Source organism: Arachis hypogaea, chromosome 14 (assembly GCF_003086295.3).
Source record: "Arachis hypogaea cultivar Tifrunner chromosome 14, arahy.Tifrunner.gnm2.J5K5, whole genome shotgun sequence".
In the NCBI taxonomy this organism is placed as follows: Eukaryota; Viridiplantae; Streptophyta; class Magnoliopsida; order Fabales; family Fabaceae; genus Arachis; species Arachis hypogaea.
Genome location: NC_092049.1, coordinates 1,858,758 through 1,875,039, shown reverse-complemented (window position 1 = coordinate 1,875,039; position 16,282 = coordinate 1,858,758). Strand labels below are relative to the sequence as shown.

At 33.2% G+C, this 16,282-nt stretch overlaps 1 pseudogene; it reads left to right on the top strand.

Annotated features, from left to right (window-relative positions):
* Positions 1-1,503: 1,503 nt before the first annotated feature.
* Positions 1,504-14,409, top strand: LOC112740502 (serine/threonine-protein kinase TIO-like; annotated as a pseudogene).
* The last annotated feature ends 1,873 nt before the right edge of the window (positions 14,410-16,282 follow it).

The following is a 16,282-nucleotide window of genomic DNA, read 5'->3' as shown; positions in this document are numbered from 1 at the left end:
AACTTAAATTAAATTTCAGATTACCTTGAAGTGTGGACATCCAAAAAATAACCGGTTAGGGTTCAGCTCTGTTGAAGAGAGAAACAAAATAGCATGCGTCCCACACCGACATCGTGGAGCAATGAACTTCTTCTTATTCGGTGCAACAACACTTCCTACAGATACACTTATAGGACTTCTGCCTTCATCTTTAAAAACTTCTCTTCCACTCCCACCAATAGAACTCGACGGTGGTTCGTTGCTGCTGCTCATGGCTCTGTTAGGGTTTTCTTCTAAATGTGAAGGCTAGGGGAAGGGGTTTCATGGAAACCCACCTTTTCAAAAGCAACTGAAACTTTGCTTCCCACTCAAACGACGTCGTTTATATGGTGACTGGGTAGGACAAATTAGCCCCTGTCCATCTCAACACTGACTGAACACATCATCCACCTCATATGACAGGTCACGCACCGAACGAGCCAGCTCAGCGTTTTTCGTCATGTCTCGGCGGAGAAAAACGCATGGGGACCGCCTTGTGTGACGAAAATCGGGGACAGAAACCGAACTGGATCGATTTTATTTTGAGGGTCGCGTTGTTATTTCTTGAAAATGGACAGGGGTCGGGTTGATACTTCACTCTAAAAGTTAATTTCAACAATCAAAAGCTCTTTATTTTAATAGTATCTCTTTCGATCAAGAGTAAAGAGTGTCTGGCTAATTTATTTTGCTTAGAATATACGTGAATATCTAGACTAAATATTTAGTATTCATTTTATTCAAAGCAAATAAATAAGTTGTTTACTAAATACAAAAGTTTTTGGTCATTTATAAAAAATATAATATTTATTAACTATTTTTATCGCATTTAAATCATTCAAGATAGTCACCAAAAAAAAAAAATCATTCAAGATAATATCTGTTAAAAATCTTTTTGTAACATAATTTTAAGAAAATCTATTGGGATGAAATGTGTATTTATTTATTTTTTTCAAATTTCAAATCGACTTTTCCCGCTCAGCTATTTATCAACGTTTTCATATCTCTCGTACAAATTTTATTTAAAAGAGAATTCATTAAAAAATAGCCACAACCAAACGGGAACTTAAAGGAAGTAGAAACTGCGATCTGGTGCTTAACGCCTCCGCCACCTCTCTGGTGCTTGTGCTTCTGCTCCGCCGTCGCCTCCTCTCGACCCTTGCCCTCCTCTGCTTCTGCTCCACTAGCTCTGCTCTCTTCCTCTCCCTCAACGGTCAGCAACGTTTTCAAATTTTTTCCTTTCTGTTCATCCACGCTCTGCTGAAACTCGGTTCGGCGAAATTCAATTCAACAATGACCGTCGAGAACTACCGTCATCGAGCTCGTCGGCGAGGGTTCCTTCGGGAAAGTCTATAAAGGGAGGCGCAAACATTCCGGTCAGGTATTCTCTCTTCCCATTTCTCTTCTTCATCTCACAGAAAAAGAAGGTTTCCCTCTTCTTTTCATCTCTAATTCTCCGTTGGTTTCTTGGTGAACTAGACTGTTGCGATGAAGTTCATAATGAAGACGGTAAACAAAATGATATCCACAACCTCAGCAAGAATCGAGGTAATTTGTACCCTATTTCTACTCATGTTGAAGGTATTCAGTTTCGCAGTAATTGAGGTTGGATGCAAAGGCTTTATGTTCTTCGTTATTTGAATTTTTTGATTCACTGTATAGTACGATGAATATCGAAAGTAATTGGATCAAAGAGAATTTGGAGTGTGATTGCGTGGACAACTTTTTTTTTCTTTTATCCCCCTTTTAAAATATATCCTTCTAATATATTCGTTAAAACAAATTTGCTATTGTTTGAATGTAAGAATTCTTAAGAATAAACATTTATTATTTTAACTAGCTTCACATATATTCTTATTACTTTACTATTATATATATTTAATTGTTAAAAATAGTTCCTATTAATATGTTAATTTACTATTTACTTATATATTATGCCAGAAAGAGTGAACTTATGCAGCAAGCATGTTGAATGAGAGTAGAGAAGCTATTCATTACTGTTGTTCCATCCACTCTGATAAATAAAAGATAAAATAATTTCACATATTGGGATGGCATTAATCATGTCAAATGTTATGTGTTTTTCCATGAGAGAAAGTATAAAATGTTTAAATCTAACTTCTCATTTTAATATTCCAAAGATGTTATCCTGTCAATGTCTCTTCCTCTTTTTTGGTATCCAAAGACTGGCAAGCATCCTCATAAGCTCTTGTTCCTGTTTTGTCTACTGCCAGTTTTGTTTATTTTGCAATTCGGTATAACGACACTCTTTAAAAGCTAAAAGGCCAACTAGAGCAAACTCTGATTTCCTCAAAGCTAAAAAGAAGTCCTAGTGGCATTATCCAAACAAGCCATAAATGTAAAATGTGATGCATGTGTTGCATGCATGAATCTGATAGCAGTTAATATCAGTTTCTGCTCAATGATTATGTAGACTCAGTTGAGTAATGTATATACTGTGCATCCATTTCAAACTGCTGTTCTGCATATCTGAGGTCTAGCTTAAGGTATTGGGGATACATATGGAAGAAACTATTACAAAAATCCATGAACAGATTTTGTTATTGTTTGTTTCTTGGCATATTCCTGCTGTTACTAATTACTTATAGACATATTTTGCTGAATTTTGAGATTGCAGATCTTAAGAAAGTTGAAGCATGAAACTTATCAGATGCTTGATTCATTTGAAAGTCCACAGAGTTTTGTGTTGTCAGAATTTGCTCAAGTAGCATCTGTATTTTCTCTCATGTTTTGCAGTTCAATGTTTAACTAGCGCTGGACCTGAAGTATTATTATATCTTTTAATGTTATCCTTTCAAAAATGACGACGCTTGAATCTTGAATAATGGAACCAGCCAATATGATTGATTAGAAAATTGTCATTCTGATTATGTTTTTTTATACTACAGGGAGAGCTATTTGAGATTCTTGAGGATGATAAGTGCCTTCCTGAAGAACAAGTTCAAGCATTGCAAAACAACTGGTATTTTCTGTATATTTATTTTTTTTTATTTCTTTCTTTCTTGCTTGCTTTCCTTATTTTATTGATTTCCGGATGAAGAGTTTTGGTTCACAAGACCAATAACCGCATTACGTTTTTTGGTTGGATTATGCAGGTAAAAGCGTTACATTATTTGCATTCCAACCGAATCATCCATCGTGATATGAAGCCGCAGAATATTCTCATTGGTGCTGGATCTGTTGTCAAGGTTGGTTGACTGATTGTATGTTTGTTCCTGTGATGAAACACAAGTCAGAATTTAATCATGATCTTCATCTTGCCTGTTACAGCAGAATTTGCGCAGTATTAAATGGAATTTTTCATCTTTCTGATAAGTACAAAACTGCAACATACACTGTTTATAGACTGCATATATTTGTAACCTTCAAGTAGCCACCTTCTTGTTTTAGCCATTTTTCAACTTTACATGAAGTTTAACATGTAAAACTTAAAACACCCCTAAGTTCAGGTTATTGAAAACATGTTAGATTCTGTTTTATTTAATGTCTCATAATCCTGTAAGTGGTCTAATTTTAGTCTTAGAAGTTCTCTCTCTTAAGGCAGCTGGGGTGGGGGTGGGTCGGTTGATGTGATCTAAAATGAACTTATATATGAAAATTGAAAATGGTTGAAACAGAGGGAGTTGCTTAGAATTTAACCTATTTGTTATTCTGACCTTCTGATGTTATGGCTTCATTTTCTATAATTAAGTACAGTTGGCTCAAACCTAATTTGTCTTTTTCTCATGAATCTGTGATAGCTATGCGATTTTTGGTTTTGCACGAGCAATGTCCACAAATACAGTTGTCTTGCGATCCATAAAAGGTTTGGTTTATGAGAGCTGATTATGTTGTTAAATAGCTGTTTGTTCTAGAAAGTGATTGCAGTACTATCTACATGTTTTTTTTAACAGTTTTAGTGTTACAGGAACTCCTCTATACATGGCTCCAGAGCTTGTACGGGAACAACCTTACACCCACACTGTTGATTTATGGTCTCTCGGTGTTATATTGTAAGTTAAAGATCTGGTGCAAACAATAGACTTCATATTTAATTATTCTTTTACTTTGTGTAGATTTTTTGCTACATTTGAATCTGAGTATCTGACATAATATTTGATATTAGGTTAGATATCTCTGCATGATTTAAGTTGGTCATTTTTATTTTGTAAGATATATCACAGGAAATTAAATCCACAATCCTTAAAAGTTAAAAAGAGAAAAAGGTTGCCATGCATTTGTCCATGTTATTCTTTTATCTTTTGCATTCTTTTGCTAGCCCAGTTGATTACCTATTTGTTAGAAAATACTCATCAAAATAGCCAATGGATTCACCAAAATTACTCATTTTAAGTAGTCAGTTCTCTTCTTGTTCGTTTGAGCAAGAGGGATATTTTGTATTATCTTTTTTGTCCTTTCTAGTTGTCATATGTTTCTATTTTTCTAATTTCTAATTTTGAAGAAATTTCTAGCTTCAATCTAGCAATTCTTGTTCAGTTTTACTTTCCCTTTTTCAAAGTGTGACATTTCTCTTTGAGCTTTTTTAAGTCTCTTTTTCAGCATGTAAAAAGGTGGGTTATGATAACCTGTATTGTTGAGCAGCAATTTCCAATCCTTATCGTTTCTATTCACCTTAAGCTGAAGCCAGTATTTTGTGTGTCTAACAGATATGAGTTGTATGTTGGCCAACCTCCTTTTTACACAATTCTGTGTATGCTCTCATCAGACACATTGTCAAGGTACATTTCTCTAATACTTTAAATTTGTTATGCAATTTCTTGTATGCTGTATTAAATGTGGATTAATTGCTCATTCAATAATCCAGGATCCAGTTAAATATCCAGAGAGCATGAGTCCCAGTTTCAAAAGCTTTTTGAAGGGCCTGCTAAACAAGGTAGCTAACTTGTGAATATTCCTCATCCACTGTATATATATATACATACATAAAATAACATACAAATTCTTTGATTTCTAATATTATTCTGAGCAGGCACCTGAAAGTCGTTTAACTTGGCCTGCACTTCTTGAACACCCATTTGTTAAAGAGACTTCTGATGAACTTGAAGACAGGGTACCTAATTCATCTTTATTTCAGTGGTATTTCCATAGTGGGCAAGTTGTTCCTTGTTAATTTAGTAAAATATTCACTGAACTTGTCTTAGGCATTGTGTGAGATTACCGGCTCACCTGGGGACTGTGATGCTGCAAGGAGGACCATTCAAAATTCAACAGGTCAAGCTTCTAATTAAACTGTTAGTTGATTGTGGACACTTTACTAATTAGTGCACAAGAAATGGTTTTTCAACTGAGTTCACAAATAAATTAGATTTTGGTATATAGGTGTTGGATGTTTTAATTTAAATGTCATACATCAATATTTCACTTGCTAAACTGAAATCCACTCTTAATTACAATTTACATAAGAAACCGCATATTTTTTCGAGTCAAAATTATATGTTAAAATAATGTAATATAAACTGGTAGTGTGTATTACCAAGTATCTACTACATTAGCCTTCACTTATTTTTCCCTTTATTTAATTATCTATTTATTTTGCTTCCTTATTAGTTTAATTTGTCACAGGTTGTAACTATCCCAAGTCTGGTTTGTTGGAGCATAATTCTTCTCCACTTGAGAATAAAGCTCTGTTAAAGAGCCCTAAACCAGACAAGGAGAATTCATTAGTTCCTGATGAGTCCCCTGGAATCTCAAATCAATCTGCTATAATAGAGTCAGGTAATTTTTTGATTTCATACACTGTTTATTCTATGAAACTATTTCTTTGCCTCTTGTGACTACCATTGTTTTGTAATCTTTCACAAACTCAGGTTTAATTTTACTTTGAAATTCCTTTTGGTTGAGATGCCTTTTTTTGTGTGTGTAAATCATATTGATTTACCACAGAATTAGCTGATTAGGTGATATTATACATAATAAAATTGGGATAATGCTCATTGTTAATGGACGATCAGATGATAACTTATGATCATATGTGGAAAAGACCTACATTTGTTTGGGCAAAGAAGATAAATTAATGGGAGAGTAGCCTAAAAGTTAAAGTTTAGGAAGATGTAGGAACTCTAAAGATATAATCAAATCATTTGTTTGTGAACACAAATAAAAAGGTTTAATTACTCTTCAACACCAAAAAATGTGTTAAAGTGCTACTTCTATACACTGTAACAAAAACATCACAGTATATATTGAAAATTTTGAATGCACTTGATCTATTCCTATAGTGTAAGAGTTTGGTACCACAATATTATGTTTAGGCAATAACAGCAGAATAATAAGAGTATAAGAAAGGAAATATAGAATTATGGAAGAGAGAGTAGAAGGAAGAATAGAAGAGAGAGTAGATAAATTCTAGTAGAAAGTTATTATTAGAAAACTAAAACAGTTAAGCTTTCAATACATTTATTATTCACGTTCTTTTGAATTTATCCAGTATGAGTAACTTAAAATTTTAATATTTGATACTCGAGGCCAATTTGGAAATAACAAATAGCACAACCACTACAGATAACAGCTTTTCAGATAAAAATACTTAAGTATAAGCTTCTACCTTTTTGATAAAACACAGCTTCAGCGTACAAGAGTACCCTAACAGGAATTTATTTTTATTACATCCTTTTATTTTTATTTTTATTCTTTTTAAAAATTTGAGGCATACAGCTTTTCTCCATCTATTATGCATTTTGTTCATATAATTGTGGTTTCGTATGCCCCCATATCATGTCAGGAGGGGTAACATGTATGCATTATTGTCATGGAGCGGGTTGAATGCCACATATGCTGGAAAGTGAAATGGACTTTGCCAGACTTTGAGAGGAGATCATCCTGGCATATTACCCTAAGGCCTAGGTGGTTAATTAGACTGAGAACTTATAGATACATATATCTGTTGCCATTACTGATTCTATCCTGATTGGAAAAGCCTTCTTTCTACAAGTTCTTGACTGTGATCATGTGCAACTTATTGCAAATATAGATGACTCATTAATGAGAGAATAACTTGTGAATAAATACCAGTCAGCTGCCCTAGTGGTAGATCATCCTTGTTGCATCTTTTTTCCGACTGTAGGCAACCATATACCCGCTTTATGCTTTTAAGAATTTTCTTACTCTTTATGCGGACATCTTTAGACAATGAATTCAAATTACAGTTTGTTCTATGTTTTTGGGGAAATGGATTGTCCACTATGAATGTAGAAATTGATATTTTTGATTTTGTGTTGACACCTCTAATCTGTGATTGAGAATATGTACTTTTGTGTAGGTTGCCAAAGATTGGATCAACTTGAAAATAACTCTCGAACAGTCAAAGGTGCAAAAATAATTGGTCAGATAGTGAAGCTTTGGGGCATATTCTTCTACCACTTAAAAAGTGGTCAAATGGATCTCAAAATATTTGCAGGTAAATACACATTGCATGTTTACAGCTACTATGCATTTCATGAATCATCATGAGTCTTATTAAATACTGATTTGGCTTTAATGTCTGGAATAATTTGTTAAACTGAAATGTGGATCCATATCTGTGAAATGTCATGGTATATAGAAATGTGATGGATATAGTCCTATCTCTTGGTTTTCAACTTTTGCATACATATTCCATCTTGAAATCTAACTTATTGTTTTGAATTATAGTGATCAAGTACTCATTGAGGCAAACCAATCACTAAGGATTGTTTCAAATCTTGTTGCGGCTGGTGTGCTAAGTCTTAGTGGGAAAATGGATGAACTTATAACTGAAATTCTTCTATTCATTGGGTCTGTTCTAAGCGTGAAATCCTCTGAACTTGTAGACTTGATAGCAAAGGTATGCATTGAAGCACTTTATCTATCCATTTCTTCACATTATGACTGTTTCCTTTATATCTTACAAACTATTTAAAAAACTCCTTGGATCACCACAAATGGTTGTTTGACATGGTTGTTCGAGTCAACTCATGAGCCAACAAAATGAGCTTACTCAAGGTCAGGCTAGGCTCATTTAATATATAAGCTCAAATCCAGACTCAAGCTTGGCTCACAAGCTCATGAGTTCAGCTTATTGAACTGTTAATAAGTCGAGCTCGAGCAAGTTCACGAGTCGGATTGACTCGCTTCCAGCCCTATGTGTGAGTGATTTTCATTTGGAACAATTAGTTATTACTTATTGGGCCAACTTAGTTGGACTTGTAAGGGAGTATCTGTTTCCTACTCTATTTAGTACAGAAGTATCATGGGCACTTACCAAGAATATTAGTTGCCGTCCACAAATGTTCCCATTTAATTGGTGTTAGAATTTTTGTTTGTTACGTGTTTGAAGCTTTGTAAGTACATTAAACATGAAGTTCCTTTATTATTAATTCACCGTTGTTTGGTGCATGGTTTGATGTTAATCTGTTTTCTTCACTTAAGTTGCTAGTTAAACTACAAATGTCTTACATTTTGCAGGGTTTCTCCATCACAAAAGTTTGCTAGAAAACTATGGGGCTTGCACTTCAAGTTCTTACTTCAGGCACTGGGTTGCAATTGTTGAAATTTATTCTCAGGTAGTCTGGTTGTACCAGTTCTATGTAGTAAATTCACATTAGATTTTAATCTTCTTTCCAAAGTTTAAATTGTGGGCTTCAGGTCAGGGAGAACTAAGATATCCTTAATTAATGAATAACGTGAAGCTGATATTGATTTGATGTACTGTTCCGTGACTGAATAGACAAAATATTAGCCCTGATTTTATGTTGATTGAAACTCCTAATCCTCATTACATGATTCAACCCAAAAGAAGAAAAAAGGGTAAACTTTAATGGCAATTTGCAATCTATGCTATAATATAATATCTTTGCCTTGAGTGACACTCTCAATTCATTTTGTTTTATGATCAAAGTTTCTGGTTTTCTTTTAAATGTTTCACTATATGGGATGCTGAGGAATGTGTATTACTTTGCATCATTTGCTTTTTCCTTTATTTTCTCTCATTTTTTCATTAGTTTTGGTTTAGAAGGATTCCTTGTATTTCCCACCTGTAATTTTATGTACCTAAACAATTCGTAAATTAAAGAAGGCAACAAATAGAATTAGATATATGGAAACTTATACGGTGCAGTAGGATACTGTGGGATATTTTTATTTTTATGGTATTCTAATACACAGCTAACCACTTAACCTCACCTAACTGGAGTATTTTATGTATGTTTCCTCATTCAATGCTAATGACCTAAATTGGAATAAAAGAAGAAAATGGAATTAAGCTAGATGGAAAGATCCTGTAATGGTCTGTTCTTTCCCTTCTTACTATAATGTCAGTGATTAATATATTTTGCAGATTGTAACTTCAAGCAGTGAAGCATCTGGAAGGGTACTGTCTGAGTCTAGTGCGTGCATTACAGTCATGCTATCTAGAGTTGTTAAGGTGCTTAGATCATCTCAAATTTTGGATCCAGATACACATAATGAAACTGTTGGTAGAGTCTTAGAACATGCTAAAACATCTGGTCTAGTAGACAATTTGTGTCTGTGCTTAGCCACTTCAGGTTCGAGTCTCATCTCAGGCTCTTCGAATATGCTACGGGCTGCTACTGAAGCATGCAGGGCTGTCTGGTCTTTTATTAATGCACTGGATATATACTTTATGAAAAAGAGTTCCCCTTTGTTTCCCATAAACGCTTTGTGGAATCATTCGTTGAATAGGAAGCAAATTATGGATCATGGGCGAAGTCCCTTGGCTGTTACAGATACCGCCCAAATTGTTGATGCAGTAACGAGAGCATACTTGAGATCTAAAGCTGTACAAGTTGCTGTTTACTATTGTTTTCACCAGCGTATTGAGTTTGCCATGAATTGTAGTCTCCAGGTACTTTGTGCATGTTCTGATAGAACTTATTTGCAAATGGCAATTGTAGATAATAGGTCAACAGTAATTAATTTTTGTATTGCTTTTTTTCTCAGCTTTTGTCAAGGTGCTGCATACACAGCGGTACTGTTGCAGCTCTCCTTTGTGGTCTACCTACTACCCTTCCGGTGACTACTCTTGTTAGTGGTGGTGGTGATGGTACTATTATTTCAGAGATATTCTCTGTTTTGTCATTATGTATTAACTCTGCTAACAAAGATGCACAGAGTGGGGAACCGAATAATATTCAGTGCAAATTATCATATCCCTCTGCTTTGGTTCGTCATTCATGTCTCACTCTTGCAATAATTGCACAATGCTTAAAGTCAACTGGACGAAATTCAGCAATTTTTATGCTGACTACCTCACATAAGAAGCAGTTTGCTAGACTATCATGTCTAGCCCATCATATGTCTTCAGATGACAAGGCAAAAGCTTCTCAAACTGCATCAGCATTTTTGGCTCTGGCGTCCATTTTATTTCTTGAATCTGGGGCTTCAGTTGAGTCTCAAATAGCTGACATTGCTATGCCTTTAATCCCTCGAACTTTTGCTCTGTGTGACCATCTTAAAATTTCTTCTTGCAAAAAGAATGACAATGAATTGGATCCTGACTACCTAAGTGGGAAGCTTTCATATTGGCAAGGGGTAAGAGATGGATTTGTTGGTCTATTAGATTCCAGACTGAAATGGGGAGGACCATTAGCTGTTCAGCAGTTTTGTGCAAGTGGTATCCCTCTTCTTCTTATTGGCTTATTAGGCAATGATGTTTTAAATGAGGCACATGGAAATGAGTGCCTGAATGATAGAGTTGGATTATCTCCAGTTGGGGTTGTATGGACTATTTCTTCGATCTCTCACTGTCTTTCAGGCAGTGCTTTGACTTTTCGCCATATTTTAATTAGAACTGAACACATTAAGCTCATCACCAGCTTGATATGTGATGTTCATATTAAGTTAGTAAAAGGCTGGATTGGACCTGGTGGAGGACGAGCAGGAGTAAGAGAACTAATAAATGCAGTAGTAGATCTCTTAGCATTTCCTTTTGTTGTGCTGCAAAATGCCCCTGGCTGCCATCATCAGCCACTGCTTCTGTGAACAGTGGGTTTCTACTCAACATTGGTTCACCTGGTCAGAGAGTCTGCTTGGAGGACAAGGATATGGTTAAGGCCATACAAGAAGACATGAACAAATACATTAAGATCCTTGTGGATGTAAATTTATCTTAATACTTTAACTCATAAGCTGAATTTCTTTTAGTGACTGTTTGAAGTAATAGATATTCATTTCTAGTCAAATGCTTGGAAAATATTAACTGCTTTTAAATTTTCAGGTGGGTGTGCCTGTTATTATCCTTCGATGCCTAGATCATATGGAGTTGGCTGACTTGGGCAGACCTGTTGCCTTCCTTGCCAAAATGGTATTCCACCGGCCTTTAGCAATTCAACTTGTGAGTAAAGGACTTTTGGAACCAAACAGGATGAGAAGGTTATTTGATTGTTCAGGCCCAAAAGAAGTTACACTGGACACACTAATGATAGTTTCTGATCTTGCTCGCATGGACAAGGTTAGTTTTTGTTCCTTATAAGTTCTTTTATCAACTACAAAATGCCAAGTCTGGTCCCTTGTGCCTTGTTTTTATTTGGTTTATTGTATGGCAAAGTATATGTAGTTAAGTACAGAAAAAGTGAAAGATATAGATATATGATTGCATGCTATTGAATTTGTAAGGAAACTATGAGAAGTTTTATTTTTGTTGCCTCTAATTTGTCGTTCTCAATTGTAATCAGGATATATTTCTTAAGTATTTTTTTGTTATCCAAATTTGGTTTAGTGTGAGAGGCTACTTGGGTTTCGCTATACTTTTGAAGAAAGACTTTTTGTTCTCCCTATTCAATGTCTCAGGTTATGCTTTTTATTTTTGATGTGTATAGTCTATTCATCTCTCTTTGCTTAATTGCTTTAGGATGTCCCTCGTTGATACTTCACAAATTTATTATTGCTTTCTCTTTGTGGTGTCCAGCGATTCTATGAGTGTATCCAAGGTGCTTCTATTTTGGAGTTCTTAAAAGATTTTCTTTCACATGAAGATCCCAATTTCCGTGCCAAAGCTTGTTGTGCTCTTGGAAATATGTGTCGTCATAGCGCCTATTTTTACAGTTCATTTGTAAGTATCATGAATAATAAGTAATATAGTATTGGTTTTTCTGTAGTCATAATGGACACACAAGAAAAACTTGTTTCTATCCAAACAGAGAAAGTAATATTATTCTGTTTGATCAACACAAATTTCAGAATTTGTTATCATAAGAATAGTACTTTTCCAGATAATATATTGAATTGGAATTTCTAGGCAAGGCACCAAATTGTTGGCCTCCTGATCGATAGGTGCTCTGATCCTGACAAAAGGACACGAAAGTTTGCTTGCTTTGCAGTAAGTTTTTATCAATATCTCCAGCAGTTATAATGCTCATGTTTTTAGCATTTATTTTATTTGAGGTGAAGTATTTTGACTTACAATAATCTTGTGCTACATAAATAAAATTTACAATATAAGTAGACGTAGATCTGTGGTATGTGCCAACCAATCGTAGATTGTGTTAAGCTGATTGTAGATCGTGGTAATAATGTGAAGTCTATTTTAGTTAAGCCATTTGTAGAATGTGGATTATGTTGATGTTAATAGATGATTATTTTTGTTAAAGTTACATAATATCTTAATTGTGTTTGTAATTTAACATATTTTGTTTTAAAATAATTAAATCTTAAATGTTTAAAATAGGTTTTAACATTATTCATATAATTCATAAAATTAATGAATATAATAAATTTGCACAAATTTATCAAAACTTTGGAATCATATGACTTAAAGCAATAGCCAATATGAATTTGTTAATAATGATCACTTGCAAAAAACAAAAATCTAAATTTTCTAAACTAAGAGTTTGAACATTTATAAAAGATAATACTTTTATATCTTCTTCCCATTCGAGGCGTTAATGGTTGACACTCCTAAGAAATCAATGATTTTTTGCCATAAAAGAGTATATTTTTTGTTTGAATTTATCTTTACCTATTTCCATTTCAGATATTTAATAGTTCCTGTCAATAAAATCAATTTGAAACAGTTGTTCGTGGCATAAAATTATACTTGTTTTTAGAGCAGATTTCAAATCTTTCCATGTTTCTTACCAAAATTTGGTGCACCCTTTTTTTTTTTTTTAACATTCCTTTTGATTTGCTTTCTGCAACCTGAAAACAGATTGGAAATGCGGCTTACCACGATGATACATTGTATGAAGAGCTGAGAAGATCTATTCCTCAGTTGGCTAATGTACTGCAGATGGCAGAGGACGACAAGACTAAGGTAAATGCAGCAGGTGCACTCAGCAATTTGGTTCGACACTCTGACAAGCTTTGTGAAGAAATAGTGTCCAAAGGAGCGATTCAGGTGAAGTTCTTGCTGCAGTTTATTACTGTTTCTAAATTTTTGTGATATGAATTAAGGAGCGATTCATCTTTGGCTTAATTCATAAAACCTGGAAATGCACCACAGAAAATAAAGTAGTTTTCTCTTTTTGGGGCTTGAGAAAATAAACTCTGTGTGTGTATATTTTTTGTAAACAATGGTATAAAAAACTCCAATAAGATGCATTTGCAAATTCCAATTTTTAATTCCATTTCTGGCATCTAGAATTGAGCATGGAATTCTGAATTTCAATTCCTATCCCATGCGCCATTTCTTTCAAAAAAAAGTATTAAGAAATGAGTTTTATTGGTCTGCATTCAAGTGCTACTATGTCTACTATTTTCATTAAAATGATTAGCATCTTGATGCATTTATCATTCATAATTTTATGTGTAAAATGTCTCATACGGTTTTTAATCTGGGCAGTCTCTGTTGAAGTTAATTTCTGACTGCGCGGTGTCAGCCCTAAATCCAAGCAGGAATGAGTTAGCAACCGAATCTCCAATGAAGATTGCTCTCTTTTCCTTAACAAAGATGTGTGCATACCCACTTTGCAGACGGTTCATTCGTTCGTCACCTTTGTTCCCTGTCATTCGAAGTCTTAAACAGTCACCGGAACCAAACATTGGCAAATATGCTAACATGATCATTGACAAAGTTGCCGAATCATGACATTCATAGTCTAGATGGCATTTGGCAAATGCATTGAAGTTATTGAGTAATTCTATCTTAAACACGTAAGGGCAACACTGAAGAGATTTTCTCGTCATATGATGGAGAGAGGTCAAAGGATGTCAATCAAGTTAGATGATTACGCTCGTACATTATTTAGTTTAAGGGAGCCCCTAGATCTTGGGATTGACATAACTTAGCCGCCCTTTGGGGTGTCATTGTATATAATATGATCATTTGCACATGTATGATGATTTTTACATCATGAAAAATACATCTACTTATAGATATTATATATTCCCTTCTCTGCAAACCCAACACACACAAAAAAAAAATGATCTACAATGTATTTTTATCCAAGCTATTGTCGATTTTTTGTTTAGGTTTTTGTGCACTAATATCATTTAGATGGCAAAGTAGTTAAGGAAGACGGATTCATGGCTATTGCTTTAGTATCTAACTATCTATGGTGATGGTGACTTTAACCATCACCACAAAAGTTAGTTCATGGCGGGTGAGTCCAAAGTCTTATAAGGCATCTATTTTAGCAGGTGTTGGTCCCTTGATATGGGATTTTTTTTTAGGTATTGATCTCACGAGACTTATAACGCAGCATCCTCTCTAAGAGATGACATACTAATCGCTCCACTTTGTGGCACTTCACTCAGTGGTAATTTACTCGGTCTTTTGCTGGTCAAAACCCCTAGGTAGTCCTTTCCAGATGGTTGACTCTCAATGAGAGTACCAATGTAATGAGCTATAAGATCTTGAAAGAACTATTACTACAAAAACTAGCTCTTTATAACGCATTTTTTTAATTGTTGGGCTCTTGTTAAGAGACTCTTTTTTAGGTATTAGTTCCACTAGACTCAAAACATAATTGAAGAGTGAAATATATAAATTTATTGTTAACTAGAGTGAGAATCACAAGAAGAGATAAATTAATTATACTATATAGCATATTTTAATAAGTATTATATTATTTAAAGATTGATTAGATAATATATAAATTAATGTTAAATTTGAATTATTTATATTAAAATTATTTTGTAGAATATTTATTTAATAATTTGTATATAATTTTATATAATTATTCAACTAAAAATAAGATAAATGATTTAAAATATAGTTTATTAATTTAAAATTTTGAGCCAATGAGTTATAACTCAAATGACATAGTCTTTCTATACTCAATTAAGAGGTCGCGGGTTCGAGTCTCCTATCTTTGATAAAAAATAAATAAATAAATAATAATTTAAAATTTTGAATTCATTTATTTTTAAAAAGACATAGGCTTTTTTTATTAGAGTTGTATAAAACTACATCTTCATTTGTTGCTTCTATTTAATATAAATTAAAATATAGTTTATTAGTTTAAAGATTTGAATTTATTTATTTTTAAAAAAGACATTGGCCTTTTATATTAAAGTTGTACAAAATTACATCTTTATTTGTTGCTTCTATTTGCTTTAATTGTCCTACTTTGTCTTTTTATATGGTGTTATTTGTCTTGCAAATAATTAAAAAAAATAATAAGAATGAGAAATACCAAAAATATAATATATTAATTTTATAATTATGATATATTTGAATATATCTAGTAAGAAGATGTGGCAAATTTAAACTTATTTTTCTTTAGAAAAATAAATAAGAATAAAAAATACCAAAAATATATTATAAAATTATAAATTAATTTTATAATCATGATATATTTAAATATTTTTAAGTAAGAAAATGTCATATTTAAACTTACTTGGAGGTTGAAAGGGTAAGATAGATATACTATTAATATGTATAAGTTGTAGAATTTTAATATTGTAACTAAAATTTTTATAATTATTATTATTATGATACTTTTTAATGTATATTTATTGTATTTAATTAGTACTTTATGTTTTAATAAATAATAATCAATAATTTTTTTTTATTTTACTAAAAAATGATTGGTTGATTTTTAAGTTTTGCTAAATCATCAAAATTGCTGAAGTGGCATCATTAGAAGAGAAACACATAACTGGTAAACTTATTGTATAAGAAGTTGGTATCACCTTTTACATAATAAAACTAGAATGAGACCCGCACGATGCGCGGAGCGGTAAATTAATGATAGTATATAATAAATATTAAAAATTAATATGTTTTGTAGAATTAAATTAAATATGTAACTAAAGTTAAATTTGGAAGGTGTTTTATTTAAAATAATTTGTATTACAAAAAATTTGGATGTTAGAGTTTTACAAAGTGACA